The sequence below is a fragment of the Acromyrmex echinatior genome, chromosome 6 (assembly GCF_024713525.1).
Source record: "Acromyrmex echinatior isolate Ae372 chromosome 6, ASM2471352v2, whole genome shotgun sequence".
NCBI classification, from domain to species: Eukaryota; Metazoa; Arthropoda; class Insecta; order Hymenoptera; family Formicidae; genus Acromyrmex; species Acromyrmex echinatior.
This window is the reverse complement of record NC_141857.1, coordinates 10,820,963-10,838,518: the sequence shown is the minus strand read 5'-3', so window position 1 is coordinate 10,838,518 and position 17,556 is coordinate 10,820,963. Positions and strand designations below refer to the sequence as shown.

At 31.6% G+C, this 17,556-nt stretch overlaps 1 long non-coding RNA gene across 1 annotated transcript; it reads right to left on the bottom strand.

Annotated features, from left to right (window-relative positions):
• Nucleotides 1-5,447: 5,447 nt before the first annotated feature.
• On the bottom strand, nt 5,448-15,957 carry LOC147909421 (uncharacterized). The gene is made up of 2 exons (XR_015545441.1): nt 12,004-15,957; nt 5,448-11,933 (listed from the first exon to the last, which is right to left on the bottom strand). It is a non-coding gene; the product is annotated as an uncharacterized LOC147909421 (long non-coding RNA).
• Nucleotides 15,958-17,556: the final 1,599 nt, after the last annotated feature.

Genomic DNA, 17,556 nt, shown 5'->3' with positions numbered 1-17,556 from the left:
TTGGGTCATCTAAAAAGTATCCGCGATTTTTTGTCACTAGATGGTGTTGACCAAGTTTTAAGTGAGGCTTAAAACTTTTTTTATTCCTGTCTCTTTTCGGTTTTAAAACGAGATAGAAAAAGTTTTAAGTCTCGTTTAAAGTCAAAGTAACGTTGATACAACTGAGCCTTAATTGGATTTAATAACATGTGTAGTTATGGAATTAACCAATCATAGCTATTCTTCTAAAGAATGGAGTAACTGTGATTGATGACTTGTGATTGGTTAGTTTTCAACTACGGATATTATTAAACCCAATCAAGGGTAACTATTGGGTAGAGTACGTAGATCTAAAGTAATATCCTGATTAACTCATCGGCTTAAGTTCATATCTTAAGGTTATTGTTACAGAAATTTTATTTGCGGCCCTAAAAGCCATGGCACACATCTTCCGTAACAATAACCATAAGATGTATAATAAGAATGAGCCAATCACAGTCGAGAATTCTTTTGAACTCTTAATTCTAAATGGCTGATTCTTACGGTACATCTCATGAATATTGTTACGGAAGGTGTGCCATAGCCTTAAACGTAGTACAATCATAGTACAATCTTAAAAAGTTAGGAACCAATCAGAGAGCCGTCTTATTCCCATAGTCAGACCTTATATTTAAGGCTTCCTTAAATTTATCTTCAGATACTCTACAAATTATTTCATTGGCTACTGAGCATCTAAAGATAAATTTAAGAAAGCCTTAAATACAAGGTCTGACTATGAGTGCGGGTATTAGTATCTTAAGATATTATGTAAGACAGAAATAAAAACGAATTATGAATACCGCCCATAAAAGCATATATAACATCTTGAATCAATCACGGAGAGATTAATCTTATGATCCCTTTGGCACCTTTTTCTGCATATACGTGACATCTTATAACTCCGGCAACAGCGCATGAGAGTATACCTTTAGAAGGAGAACATCGATAAAGCTGCACACTCATTGGATATCGCGCGCGACGAACATCGCGCTGGTGTGCCAGAGGCATTAGGGTGATATTTCAGTTTGTTTGAGTCGTATGCTCTAACATGCTCTAAAATGCTCCTACTATAGAATTTACTCACTCTAACGTGCTCATTGAAATGAATAGGAGCTATAACAGAAATATATTGAAGTATGCTGGAGCATGTTGCGAACAAACCTGAACATTTGTGCATTTATGTCGTATGATAAATTTTTCAAGCCTGTTGATTGGCTATGGAATAGATAGATCCGAGGACCTCTTTGTTCTGTACACATTTGTTATACGACAAAAAACGCATGAATGAAATAGCATCTTTAGGCTAATATTACATTCGTACGACAAAACATTCCAAGTCTATTGATTGGCAGAAAAAAGAGAAGTTGCCGGATCTCTCTATTCTATTATAGCTAATCAATAAACATAAATCTTTGTCATATAACAAATGTAATATCAGTTATTCTGTATATCTAATTCGCAGCATTTTTACATAAAAAAAAAGGGGAATCAACAGTGTAATGTGATACAGAGAAGTCTGTGATTCTAGAAGTGTCAAGCGTCAAGCAGTAAGCAATAAACTAATGAACGAAGCAGTAAGGGTAGTAGCGTAAAAAATATTGTTGGTTGGTTTGCTGCTTGCTGCTTGAGGTTTGACATTTAACGCTTCTAGTGAATTATTTCTAATGAATTACGTTTTCTGAACATACTTTACATTTTCACGTACTGCTAAAATAAACAATTGGAACGACAGATTTGTCGTTCGTTATCCAGTGGCTGAAATTTTATAGTTTGAACAGTTTCAACTACAAGCGTCAAACGTTCAAACGCTATTGACAGTGCTGTATCGACCGTGTTGACCATCGTTGATTGTGATATACATAACCTAATTTATTCTTTTTTTTATTGCTGATCCAGATAGAAGATTCTATGCAATTAGAATGAGCTGATAATTGTTTAATTCAGCGTATTAATATCGCAAATGATACATGAAAAATAGGAACAACATATCGAATTTGTCGTTCAAATGTCAAATTCAAGGGCTTTTTGCCCTTTTTCATGTATAAAATTGTCGCTCTAATAGTTTTGCGATAAAAGTCGTAACGTGATCTTTTTTGTTGCTGAAACAACCAATTCGAGCAGCTCGTGAAAATGCATCTTTAAGGGCATGTCGACGCAAATTTACATAATCGCATAAACATTTGCATGAAGACGTACATCTTTTCAAGAAAAATAATATAATGGTTGAACATTGCGCGTGGCATGTCGCGTATCGCGCTGCTGTGTCAGAACCATTAGAGGCTATAAAAGGAACAGGGAACAGAGAACAGAGAATAAGAATTTCAACCTATCAGAAACTGTGTATTCCATAATACATAATTTCTGGTAATTTCTATCACGTGACTTATTTTGACGCCAAAAATGAGTGTCGAGCGACAACATAAAAAGGCACTTTAAGATACTCCATGTACGCAGAGAGCTGCGGTAAACGGAAATGGTTTATTTACACACTGTAACAATTGATTTCCACCAATTACAGCGATTTTTGCGGAGATTTCTTTTTATTCTTTTTTGAGTGATTGAAACTTGCTTTATGGATCATGGTACACACCTTCCGTAACAATAATCATAAGACGTACCGTAAAAATCAGCCAATTAAAATTAAGAGTTCAAAAAATTCTCGACTGTGATTGGTTCATTCTTATTGTATGATTATTGTTAGGCGGAATCAGACTATTAGCTGCGTTCGACAATGCAAATCCAAGGCATCGGAATGCTCTTATATTATAGCATATGTCACGTGTACTGTAGAAAAAGACCACTCAAATGCCAGATTTGCATTGCCGAACGCAGCTTATGCATTGAAGATTGAGATTAAAGATTAAAGATTGAAATTTCACTAATGAGGACAAAGAAATTTTGGCTCCTTTTATTCTGATTGGCCAGACTTCAATCTTTCAATCATCAATCTCATTCTTCAATGCATAATCTGATTCCGGCCTTACAGAAAGTGTGTGCCATGGCCTTTAGTTTACTGCTAATTCTATTTCCGTTAGAGTACTAGATCTAAAGCAGTATCCTGATTAGCTCATCGGCTTAAGTTCACGTCTTAAAATTACTGTTATAGAAATTTTGTCTGCAACAACCCTTAGGATGAAATTACACAGTGCTAAGAAGGGCTGCGGAATAGAGAATGTGTTATTGAAACAATCAATTAGCGCTATTCGGGATAACGCAGAATAACGCTGAATGGTTACTTCTATGATGCATTCACAATTCCGCAGTTGATTTCCGCATCGTTTCTCCTTTAGGTGATCTGTCTGACACAAAATGACGGCTGTGTTCTAAAATTTACTATCAGTACTATTATAAAAATCTACAGTTTATGTCGTTTACGTGTTCTATAGATTTTCAGTACTAGCAGAAAAATTTGGAACATAGCCTAAAGACTGTTGCACACACCTTCCGTAATAGTAACCATAAGATGTACCGTAAGAATCAACCAATCATAGTCGAGAATTCTTTTGAACTCTTAATTTTAATTGACTGTTTCTTACGGTACGTCTTATGATTACTGTTATGGAAGGTAAACCATGCGAATCGAGTCTATATCTTGAAAAATTATAAAAGTGAGCGAATTTACTAGAATATTGATTATTTCATTGGTCAACACCTAGTAAATTTGCTCAATTTTATAATTTTCACTTTATTTGAAGATACAGAATCGACCTATGGCTTTAAGGGCTGCCGCACACAAAAGTTCTGTTACTGTAACCTTAAAACGTAAACTTAAGTCGCTGAGCCAATCAAGATACTGCTAGATCTAAGTACTCTAACGGAAATAGAAATAGCAGTAAACTTATCTATAAGGCGAGTTTCAATTGGTTGAAATTCATCTAATGCGGAGTTTACAATAGAAGTCGTAGCAGTCGTAGGGTCTTAGAAAATTGACCAATCATAGTCATAATTATTATTTATAACTACAGCTTTTGATATTATAAATATTTTTGCCATATAATAGAGGAATATGTAAAAATGAAAATCTTTTCTTACTGTGCAAAAAATAATAAAGATTAAAAAATTAATTTCTACAAAGATAGGAAATTCATCATGCCAATTTATTTGTAATATGTATATATATATATATATATATATATATATATTAGGTGTTGGAATTCATTCGTAGCGTTTTACAAGTGATGGGAAGTACTTTCATTAATGTATTTTTTAATGCTCATGTGAAATAAATAACATTCTTTCATTAAAAACGCTACGAATTAATTCCAACACCTAATATATATATATATATATATATATCGCGCAAAACTACAAAATCAATAAAAATTAATGATTATAATGTATTGTCCCCAAAATAGCCTATGTCTTACGAATATTTGACGAATATCTTACGGAACTTTGGGGACAGTCCTCAATGTAACTAGAAAAAATGTATCCTCGAAAAGTACAAATTTTATAAAATAATAACTTTGGGGATGTCCCTGAAGTGTACGATTTGTATTCAGAACTTCGAGACGATCCTCAATGAAATCAAAAGTCTCCTAAAGAACCAATCTTTACCAAAAAGTGTCCTCGAAATTCACGATTAATATGCACGCACGCACATATGTGCGCATATATATATATATATATATATATATATATATATATATTGGGTTATCTAAAAAGTATTCGCGGTACTTTGTCACTAGATATATGACCATCAACACACATCTAGTGACAGTTTATATCAATCAATCCACACCATGACTATAAATTATTTTTGACTACTGCTTTGATATATTTAATTTTATTTCATCAAAATTCTTACACAATTTTTAATTAATTTCGTTCTTAAATTATTTTATACCATTGATTTTTCTTTTTTGGACTTAATGTCATTCTCATCTTTGAACGAAGATGGAATTCAAACAAATTAATCGGTCCGTTTTCCAAAAGATAGCTCTGTTGTGAACGATTCATAGTGACAGCTGATTTTGGATAGGCCAATATGGGCCAATCAGATAATCTGCGCGGTACGAGAAATTTTTAATTTAGAAAGACAGGAGAGGAAAAAGGAAATGCATTAATATATATTGTAATAATACATATTAATTATTAATAGGATACCTGATTTGACACCGCTGGACTTTCTTCTTTGGAGTCATTTGAAGAAAATTGTATATGCAACGGAGCCCGCTTCACTTGAAGAAGTTATTGGAAGGATGCAAATGGCTGTACAAACATTGATGAAGCAATGGTTCGACGCATACGAAATTTAATTCTTTGTGCGAAAGCGTGCATTGAGGCTCGCAGAGCTCATTTTTAGCAATTACTTTAATAAATCTTTATAAGACCTATTACCAAAAAACAATCCTTTTTAGGACTAGAAACTTTCGCACAACAGTCCTTTTCAGGAACACTAATATTTTAAAACGTTACACACACACACATTTCTCATTTGCAAAAATTAATAAAACAATTTCTCTCTATTTTTTATGAGATAATCTCTGTATAAAATGTTGAATACAAAATTTTGTTTAATATTAAAAAAAAAGATGTAAAAAATATATTTTTCTTAATTTTTAACATGCTTCATGTAATTCCTTTTATTTCTATTTAGTTATCTGGATATGTAATTGCCATAATAAATTCATTTAAAAAAATGCATCATTGTAACTGGACAAAAGCATTCGCAGAAAGATTCAGTAATTAGTTTGTTTCAAACTCTAAGTGTTAACGCCAAGATTTCTGAAAAAACTTTATTACATTTAACAGGACAGTTCATTACATTTAAGACTATGTTTTCAATCATATCACACATTACTTTCAGTTACTTGTTTGACCATAAGCTTCCGTTACATTACTTAAAATTCATTAAGGTATTTCTAACAGTGATAGCTGCGGAGCGCCATGCCATTAGAGCGTTATCACTTTCTTACGAATGATAATTTATTAAAACAATTACATATCCAAGTGATTTCATACTCGAAATGAAAGAAAATGTTAAAAAATAGGGAAACATTCCTTTCCTTATAAAAAGATTTACATTTTTTCATAATATTGAACAAAATTTGATTGTAAATTTATTTTTACAAACGATACGGCATATAAGATACTTTTTCTAATGTAAAATTCTTAAAAAATAATTATCTAAAAGGAATAACGATTCTTATTAATGAATTAAAATTATGTCGAGACACATTTTTAATTTCGGATAAAAGAATTTGATTTTTATAATATTGTTAAAATCTCAAATAATAAAATGCATATTACAAAACATTTTGATATTTAATAAATATATAGAATAAAACAATATTCTTAAGCTAATATTAAAGAACTCAAAGCCTTATAATGCTGCTGCATTAAATTTATATTGTGACATAATAATAATTAAACGAATTAAAAATTAAAATTTTATGTCAGGTCATAATCAAAATTATTTTTTATTTCAGTTTAGACACAAATTAAATTAACTGAATTACTATTATGTATGGAGCGTAATAAAAATGCGAAATTATTAGGTGTTGGAATTAATTCGTAGCGTTTTTAATGAAAGAATGTTATTTATTTCACATGAGCATTAAAAAATACATTAATGAAAGTACTTCCCATCACTTGTAAAACGCTACGAATTAATTCCAACACCTAATATCATATTATGTCAGGAAATAATTTTTGATTCATAAAATTTTTATTATGCCTTTACATAATTATAATTCGTTGAATTATTATTACGTAACAACATAATTATAAACCGACAGCTAGAAATTTAAGTTCTTCAATATTAGCCTTAGAATATTGTTTCCTGTTATAAAATAAAATGGTTTGCCATATGCATGTCGTTATTAGCAATTTTAACAATATTAAGACATTAAAATATCTGTACACAAAATTAAAATTATGCGACATAATAATAATTATAAATTTTTGTTATGATATAAATTTAATTTGTATTAGGTGTTGGAATTAATTCGTAGCGTTTTTAATGAAAGAATGTTATTTATTTCACATGAGCATTAAAAAATACATTAATGAAAGTACTTCCCATCACTTGTAAAACGCTACGAATTAATTCCAACACCTAATATAATTATTATTATGTCGTGACAAAGTATTAATTCATTGATAAAGATTGTAACTTTTTTAAACAATTACTTTTTAAGAGTTTTTTGCAGTGAAGGTATCTTTTATGCTGTTTTATTAAAAATAGAGCAGCTCACCAAAAAATTCTCTTTAATATTACGAAGAGAAGATAAATCTTTTTTATAAAGAAAGCAATTTTTATTTTTTATAACGCTTTACATATTTTCTTTTGAGCATGAGTTTATTTGGATATTTAATTGTTATAAAAAATTCTTTAAAAGAAAATTATTTCAGAACACTAGATAAAACCATTCGCAAGAAAATTCATTAAAATAATTCATTTTAAATTTAAGTGTTAACGTAAAAATTTATGAAAAAGAATTGGATTGCTTAAAAAATAATTTAACATAAGACAGAAGATTCATTCCTTCTGCTTATTCAAACCTCCAAATGTTGGTAATGAAAAAGTTTTTATCATTCTTTGTTTTATATTTTCTTAATATGTTTACATTTTAGAAACTTTTTAAGAAATGAATTTTTTAAGTAATAACCAGTCATCTGTAATAGATAGTTATATGGAGAACTTTTTATGAGAAAATTAATTAAAAAGTATGAATAAGAAAAAGATATTTCTATTCTTTACAAAAGGAGACTTACAGAGTTTTGAATTTGCAAAGAAAGATTTTTTAAATAATTTGTAAGCAAAAAGATTATATTTTTGATGTATAATTGCTATTGAGAGTTCTCGTATCCCTTGTTAAAATTTTCCTGAAAGAAAATGCTTCTGATAGAAAGAATATGATGTTTAATGCAAAACAAATTTTTCGCATTATTATGATGCATAAAAATATTGCGCAATAACGGCGGAGTCAGCGACATAGCGGCGCGGCGGAGCGCACACTACTAAACGCACGGTTCACGGACGTGCGTCCGTTTAAAAGACGGTACTCATTGGATTAGCTTTACTCGATAGTAACTGCTTCATGCAGCACTGTACAAAAAAATGGCTCAGAAAATTTTGACTCAATTTTAGATCAGGATCAGCGCTATATAATTAGTGATTAGGGATTAGTGTCCGCTTTTTAAGAGACGCCCTGTATATCATTATAAACATTATATATATTATAATAATATAAAATATTGCATAAAAATGGACATAGAGAATATCCGCATGAAGTAAATAGTAAATGCACTCCTATGAAGTAAATAAACTTCTAGGATGAGTAATTTTTCATAATATGTATTTATGTGACATATTATAGTACACGTACAATTTAAAATATTACACGTATTAGGTGTACAAATAAGTTTCCGCCGTTTTTTTCAAAAATTAAGCATTTATTGTGAAAGAACGATACATAATGTTTTATTGATGTAAGTCAAAATGTAAGTGCAAGTTCTTTTTGCGTTTGGCACGAATCTTCATTCAATAATGCTTCCAATTCCGCGTCTTCGTACATTTTCGGCCTTCCGCTACGTTCTTTGTCTTCGACGTCAAATTCACCGTTCTTAAATTTTTGAAACCATTCACGACAACTTCTCTCACTTAAGGCAGCCTCACCATATGCTTCTACAAGCAATCGATGAGACTCAGATGCAGATTTCTTCAAATTAAAGAAGTAAATCAAAAGTTCCCGCAAATGACGCTTATTCGGCTCAAAACTCGGCATTTTCGCACAAAAAAAAATATATGATGCTGATACAAAATCGCTAGTATTTCAAGGTTATGTTGTTGACAGATGTTCAACTTTACATCAGACATAATCAGATATAATGTTTTACATCAGACAATTTTAATCATAACTTGCTAATGGCGCCGTCTTTTGTCAAACGGCGGAAATTTATTGTACACCTAATATAAATATACTATGACATTGGGTTTGTCTTAACGCCAAAACACCGTGTCTCCAGATCAGTAATATCTCCATATTTGAGCATAGATAACTTCTATTTCTCTTTTTGATAGATATAGCAAAAAATAGAGTAGCTACACACATATATATATATATACACATATATACATGTATATGCACGTGTCCATATATTGACAATAATACAAGTACACGTTATATCTTGACCTAAAATGACATTGGTCATAGAAAAAGTGATACTACGACAGTATACCGATACAGACTGCGAGTACTGAAAATATGTAATATACGTACCTATAAATTTTCAGTATTGACAGTGTACATTAACACATGGTCATAATAGCATTTTTCCTTTCGTACAATGTCATTTTAGGTCAAGATGTAACATGTATTAGCAATATATAGATATATTACACATATAATATGTAATTACTCCATTTTTTGCTACGTTTAATAAAAAGATGTAGAAGTTATTCATGTTAAAATATACAGATATTCATAGCGTGTGTACTTAAATATAATACACATAGGCAATATACGAGGTATGGTTATTAAATAACGAGATTGACGTTACTACAGAAGAAGTACGCAGGCGCCAAACGCCAGCGACCGACAGCTGTTTAGCGTGAAGCCTTCTCTTTCGAATGCAGTACCTCTCGCTTCTGTAAACAAATCCGTATAGCCGTAGCCTTCTTTCGCATTAGAGTTGTTTTTTTGTTTCGCCGGAAAAATGATAAGTGTAACAATAGAGCAATGAATTGTTGAAATTTCACGTGAAACTTGGAAAAACCGCTACTGAAACTTATAATTTATTGAAAGAAGTGTATGGCCATGAATGTTTATCGCGTGCACGTGTTTTTGAGTGGTTTAAGCGTTTCCAAGACGGCCGAGAAGACGTTGAAAAAAGCTCGAATGAGCAAATCAAAATTCAAAGCAATGATGATTGTTTTTTTCGATATTCATGGGATTGTGTACCTTCACTGGGTTCCTGAAGGTCAAACTATTAATCAACATTACTACCTTCACGTTCTTGCTGAACTCCGTGAAAGAATAAGGAAAAAACGACCCGAAAGATAAGTCATGGGTTCTTCACCAAGACAATGCGCCGGGTCATTCCGCATTGTCTGTCAAGAGGTTTCTAGCCAAGTACAGCATCCCAGTGTTAGACCATCCGCCTTATTCGCCGAATCTTTCACCGTGCGACTTCTATCTGTTTCCTAAGATGCAATCTGCATTAAAAGGAACAAGATTTGAGTCCGTTGAAGCTGTGAAAGAGAAAGCAGCACGCGTCCTGAAGGAGCTGACAGAAGAAGACTTTCAGCACTGTTTCAAACAATGGAAGATTCGCATGGAGCGTTGTAGGGATAGAGGAGGGGTGTATATTGAAAGTGATAATAAGTAAATATGTATGAAATCAAAATAAAATGTTTTACAGCGTCAGTCTCGTTATTTAATAGCCACACCTCATATTATATAATTATATACAATATTAACAATTATATGCAATATTATATAATATTATATATGTATATATGTATACTATAATACATATATGTATACTATAATGTGTGAATATATATACGTTACAGATAGAAGTTATTTATGCTAAGCTATTTATGTATTCCCTATGTTTAAATATGCAATATTAAAATTGTATGCATACATATAAAATATAATGTGTATATATGTACACATAAATTTTAATTGCAATATTTTGTATAAATAAACATAGGGAATATCTGCATGAACACCTCAGCATAAATTACTTCTAGCTCTAATTTGTGTAGATATTCACGCATAATACACACACATGCAATATTCTAATTTTGAGAAAAACAATTATTATATAGGGGATTTTAAATCTATAAAATATAACTAACATAAATCACGGCTAATAAGGGAATATAGATATAGACAACGAAAAATTCACATATTCAAAAATATTGTGTCACTCATAAATTGCCAAAGATGAAGTGATGTAAAATTTTAGTAGATAGATTCGTATAAGTTTGCGATCAATTATGTATAAAAATTTTTTGACATGCTTTTTATCTACTAAAATTTTACATCACTTCATCTCTTTTTGTATTTGTAAACTTTTCGTAATATATCTATATTGCTAAAGAGGAGTTGAAATGTACAATAAAGAAATGTGAGTTGAAGAAAATGAGTTGAAATGTAAAGAAGATATCATTTATCAATTCGTAATTTAATTATTTTTTTTAAGATGTTACGTCTAATCATCTGCGTTTGACTCTTATTAGCTTTGATTTATGTTAGTTGTTGTATATTCTGATATTGAAAATATAAAAGCATATAGCACTAATATCTGTACATTTGACCATAAAAAACATATCTCTTTTTATTAAACGTTGAAAAAAGAGGTAAAGTAGGCCTTGGATGTAGGGTAAAATATTATTACGTATACTGTTATACATATACTGCCAGTATCGAAAATCTAATATACATAACGTAAACTATAAATTTTCATTACTAACGATACTGATGTATTAGCCATTAGCTATTAGTCATTTACTAGAACACAAAAGTTGTAAGATTTCAAAGAAGTTACTGATATTCAGTTTGATCTTTGGTGGCATCTGCAGAGTCAGATCAAGGTCACATCCATGTTTTTTAAATGAAATGCTATTTTTATTATAGACTCTAATACATAATTATTATTGATATATGAAAAGAAAGAGCATAAAGAACCACAGCACAAGATGTAGTTAGTAATATTTAATTATTCTTGCATTACGAATTACAATAAAACATTAAACGTTTCGGCCACAATCTGTCCATCTTCAGTAAAATTAATAATATTCTTAAGACGCAGAGTTACATCAAGTTGGAATCAAATTCAACCCTCGTGTGTTATAATTGTAAAGATCGTGTTTGCATCAAAGCGACGCTGCTTCATATAATAATGTTAGAACGTCAGAAGTCATGTAGTAAAAAGTGTAGAACGAGAATTTCCAGATTCTAATTTACAATAAATTTATTTTATTATTAATATCTTTTAAAACGGAGTATAAAACAAAGGAAACATTACCTGTTTTACAGCAAAATAATCGATGAATTACAAGTATACTCATTTCACAGATAGAAATTTGTCGTGACACTATGTATTGTTATTGGTCGTATCACATATTTTTCGGCTATTTATATCCATGAGTCAAATAGTTTAGAAAGTTCCAGAATTATTTATCAAGTGCGAGAGAGATCTTTCCTTAGAAGAGGAAGATAAACATTTGGATGATTGTGGCCGAAACGTTTAATGTTTTATTGTAATTCGTAATGCAAGAATAATTAAATATCACTAACTACATCTTGTGCTGTGGTTCTTTATGCTCTTTCTTTTCATATTTTTGAAATTATAACCACATTCATTTTTTACATTTTTTATTATTGATATATTGACTTATATGGGGATATAAGTTCAAAAAGTTCTTGAACTAATACAGAAATAATTTCACAAATATCAAACTACAATAATTTTAGAGATCAAAGAAATAATTTTAGAAAAGTTTCATCTTTCACAGTATTATTGTTCAAATTTCAGACAGATGTGTTCGTTAGTTTCTTTGTTTTGATGGTATCAACTAATCAGCTTTTGATTCCATCATGACGATGCATCCATTCACATTTTTTCAATTGCAGACGCAAAATTCTACAAATTGGTTCCGCAAATGTATTTCACCAGATTTGATAATCGAAATGCCTCTGGCAGTAAATTAAAAATAGCCTATGATAAACGCCTTTGACATTTATCTATAACTAGCCAAAGTACAAGTTACGGCTATGGTATTTTGTTATAGCTCGCGATTAACTCTGGCAATAAATTAAAAATAGTCAGCCCACGATGAACGCCTCTGACATTGGATCATAATTAGACAAAGCACAATTTATTGTTATAACATTTAACCATATTACTTGTATGATAAATAAAAATGATATTTTTACGAATAGCATAAAGATAACCTTTCCCATACTGGCTTTATAGGGTGTCTTCCAATAAGAGACACAGTGTGACACGACATGACACGGTGAATCATTACAGTCTTGTTGTTCGCCAATGTACAAGTATGAGATAACCACTGTGTTGTACTGAGTGAGTCGCTTGTTAAAAAGCACCCATAACCTTCTCTTATCAAAAGCAGATAATTTTCTGCTACTACATTTTTTCCATTTTGGGGACACGAAACGTTTTATATATATATATATATATATATATATATATAAGGTGTACAACTTTTGTTCCGAAATTCGAGGCTTTATTGTAAAAAACTGGTTATACAATTATGATTCAAAGCATTGTCCATAGCTGGCCACTACTTTCTCCCATCTTTCGGGCAGCGTACGAATCCCGCGTCGAAAAAACTGGTCATCTTTTGGCGATTCACGAATCGATCCAATTTTTTACTTCTTCATAAGACCGGAAGTGCTGGTCAGCCAGGCCGTGTGCCATTGATCAAAACAAGTGATAGTCAGAGGGAGCAATGTCTGGAGAATACGACGAGTGGGGTAGGATTTCCCATTTCAACGTTTCCAAGTATGTCTTGACCACTTTCGCAACATGGGCATTGTCATGCTGCAAAATCACTTTATCGTGTCTCTCGTTGTATTGCGGCCGTTTGTCTTTCAATGCTCGGCTCAAATGCATTAATTGCATTCGACACTGATCGCCTGTGATTGTTTCAGTCGATTTTAACAGCTCATAATACACTACGCCGAGGGTCCCACCTGGTCCCACCAAATACAGAGCATGACCTTGGAGCCGTGAATTCGATTTGGCTATCGACGTGGAAGCATGGCCGGGAACTCCCCATGATTTTCTGCGCTTGGGGTTATCGTAATGAACCCATTTTTCGTCCCTAGTCACAATGCGATGCAGAAATCCTTTCCGCCTTTCAAGCAGCTGTTCGCAAGCAAACAAACGCCGTTCAATATATCTCTTGGCTTCAACTCATACGGCACCCAATTTCCTTGCTTCTAAATCATTCCCATGACTTTGAGGCGTTTTGAAATGGCTTGTTGAGTCACTCCCAATGATCATGCCAATTCTTCTTGATTTTAACACGAGTCTTGATCAAGTAATGCCTCCAATTCTGCATCTTCGAAAATCTTCTCTCTTCTGCATAGCAGGCGTGCCACGCCGTTTGAGCTTAAATACTCGCGACTGTAAGCCCCGCTTCTCGCGGCCCGCGCGCTCGGTGGGCCATACTTTCGGCAATAATAGGTCGGGAAGACGCATATTCGGCTATCTTTAAACGTTAATATCTCGTTAATTATTGCGAGCATTACAAAATAGTAGAGGACTTTTCTACTCAGTTTAGTCCACTCTACCTGCTCGGGACGAGTGGGGCCGTATATTCATGTCACCCTGTATGTGGGTGTGTGCAAAACACTATTATACTACACTAAATTGACAATAATAATACTGTTACACGGCAACGATACTGTGAAGTTATATTGGTATAGCTGATTGAATCGTATAACGCCGTTTTCTACGCGTACAGCATCATGCAAAACGATATATGCATGTATATATACACACATACATACAAAAAATTTTCATTTTCCACGTTTTCAACCTAAGAAAAAAGATACCTAATCGATACCATAGTCACGTTATCTTCTTCTCAGCGACTAATCAAGAAAAGGCGTTCACCGTATCTGGATACGTTATTAAAAAACTTTCTATTATCTTTGAAGTTCTATTATTGACACGTCATTTAAGTGCATTCTCCAGGTTTATTCCACAAAAAAAAATACAAACTGAATGTATCATAAAAATAATAAAGTAATATTTTAAAAGTTATATTGAATAAAATTCATTTACTTACCATATTGATATGATGTTCAATCACCACATTATTAAAAAAATAACAATTATGTAGGAAGAAAAATATTTTTATGATAATTTACTAGAAGATAAGATCGCAACATGTTTCTTATACTGCGACCCTCTTGAGATCCGCGCGTGATCCAGTGGTTCGGTCACTGAATGTTAAGCGGTTGTGAAGGAAAAGTAGGCAGCACTTCAGAAATGGGCCCGAAATGCGCAACTAATTCCGAGCACACTGAAATACACGTATAATTTCTATAATTTTATAAAAAATATATTTGGAATAAAAGGTAGTATAAAAGAAGGGCAAAGAGCCAATAACGTATAAAAGAATTATAATTTAGATAAGCAAAACTAATACAAAACAATTAAAATACAATAAAATAAAACAAACGTTTCAACTCCAATCGAGTCATTTTCAATGCAATCTTACAATAATATAAATATTGTTCTAAATTAAAAATTCGTACATAATCTTACAATATTCTTACAATTCCTTAACAAAAAATTTTTTTCTTCTTTCTGTGTAATACGCTGTGAGTCATTTTTATCAAGAATTAACAAAGTCATAAGAAAATTCTGGAAAAGTAACCGTAAACAAAAAGAATTAATATTCACATAAAAATTAATAATATGATAATATACCTTCGTAAATCTGTTAAGAGTTCAATAATACACAACGAGAAAAAAATGTAAAATGTGGTCCATTTCGTGGTACAATTAAATAATCTTTTTAATTTAATAGGTTATTATAAGCAAATTCGCAAAAGTAACGAGCATCTGACTTAAACGATGTCACAAAACGAAATGTCAAGCAGAAAAACATTATCGAGAACGGAAAACGGAAAAATAGGAGGAAAAGGATAGAAGATGTTAGAAAGGAGAAAGAGAATGTATAATGTCAGAATACAAATCCGGTAAAGACTCCGTGTCATTTTGTCTATTAATCCCATACTTCTGTTTTTTAATATGGACCATTTCAGATATCACTTTTGTTGTATGAAGGCTCTATATCTAATATTTCTACTTTATCCCATTTAAAGTTATGATTCTCCTCCATACGATGGTTTAAATCACTGATGGAGATTTTGAACTTATATTGATATCAGAAATATGTTCATGCAATCTGGTCTTTAATTGTCTTTTAGTTTGGCCAACGTAACTGGCATTATAATCCTCACAGGATATTCTGTAAACTACATTTTGATTCTGAACGTGTTCCAAATCATCCTTTCCTCTCCTTATAAAACTTCTCAATGTGTTAGGAATAGTAAAAGCCAATTTACAATTAAACATACAGATATTAACAATAGGTATAAATCTTTCGGATATCGTATTAACATATGGAATCGTAAAAAACTTCTTCTCAGTGTCATCCTTATTCTTATTCAAATTATTAAACTTATTAATGTGATATTTTATTCTATTATGAATAGTCGAATAAAACGTAACTGATACCCATTCTATAAAAAAATCTTAATAGCGTCAATCAAATTATTTTGTTGGAATTTCGGATGACACAAACAAAAAATCTTATCCACGACTCCATAAATCACACCTCTTTTATGACAAAGTGGATAGTGTGAATGGAAATTAAGAAATCTGCCGGAAAAGGTTGCTTTACGGTATATATCAAAAATAAGATTCCGTTCATCGATAATCAACATCGTATCTAAAAAATTTATTTATCCATTTATTATTTTTCCATCACCTATCTCCATGGTGAACTGATCTAGTATGTAACGAATTAAAAATATTCAAAATATCACAAACACTCTCAGAAGGAGCGGCTAAGATAATATCATCGACGTATCAGTAGTAAAATAGCAGACGACAAGGCAATATTCCAATAGCTATCTTTTCAAAATCCTGCATAACAATATTTGCAACAACAGATGACAAAGGTGAACCCATGGGGGTCCCAAAAATCTGCTTATATATTTTTTTACGGAATAGGTATCCGTCATGTTTTATTTTTTCGATACTATTCATAATAGAATAAAATATCACATTAATAAGTTTAATAATTTGAATAAGAATAAGGATGACACTGAGAAGAAGTTTTTTACGATTCCATATGTTAATACGATATCCGAAAGATTTATACCTATTGTTAATACCTGTATGTTTAATTGTAAATTGGCTTTTACTATTCCTAACACATTGAGAAGTTTTATAAGGAGAGGAAAGGATGATTTGGAACATGTTCAGAATCAAAAATGTGGTTTACAGAATATCCTGTGAGGATTGTGATGCCAGTTACGTTGGCCAAACTAAAAGACAATTAAAGACCAGATTGCATGAACATTCTGATATCAATATAAGTTCAAAATCTCCATCAGTGATTTCCAACCATCGTATGGAGGAGAATCATAACTTTAAATGGGATAAAATGGAAATATTAGATATAGAGCATTCATACAACAAAAGGTGATATCTGAAATGGTCCATATTAAAAAACAGAAGCATGGGATTAATAGACAAAATGACACGGAGTCTTTGCCGGATTTGTATTCTGACATTATACATTCTCTTTCTCCTTTCTAACATCTTCTATCCTTTTCCTCCTATTTTTCTGTTTTCCGTTCTCGATAATGTTTTTCTGCTTGACATTTCGTTTTGTGACATCATTTAAGTCAGATGCTCGTTACCTTTGCGAATTTGCTTATAATAACCTATTAAATTAAAAAGATTATTTTATTGTACCACGAAATGGACCACATTTTACATTTTTTTCTCGTTGTGTATTATTGGACT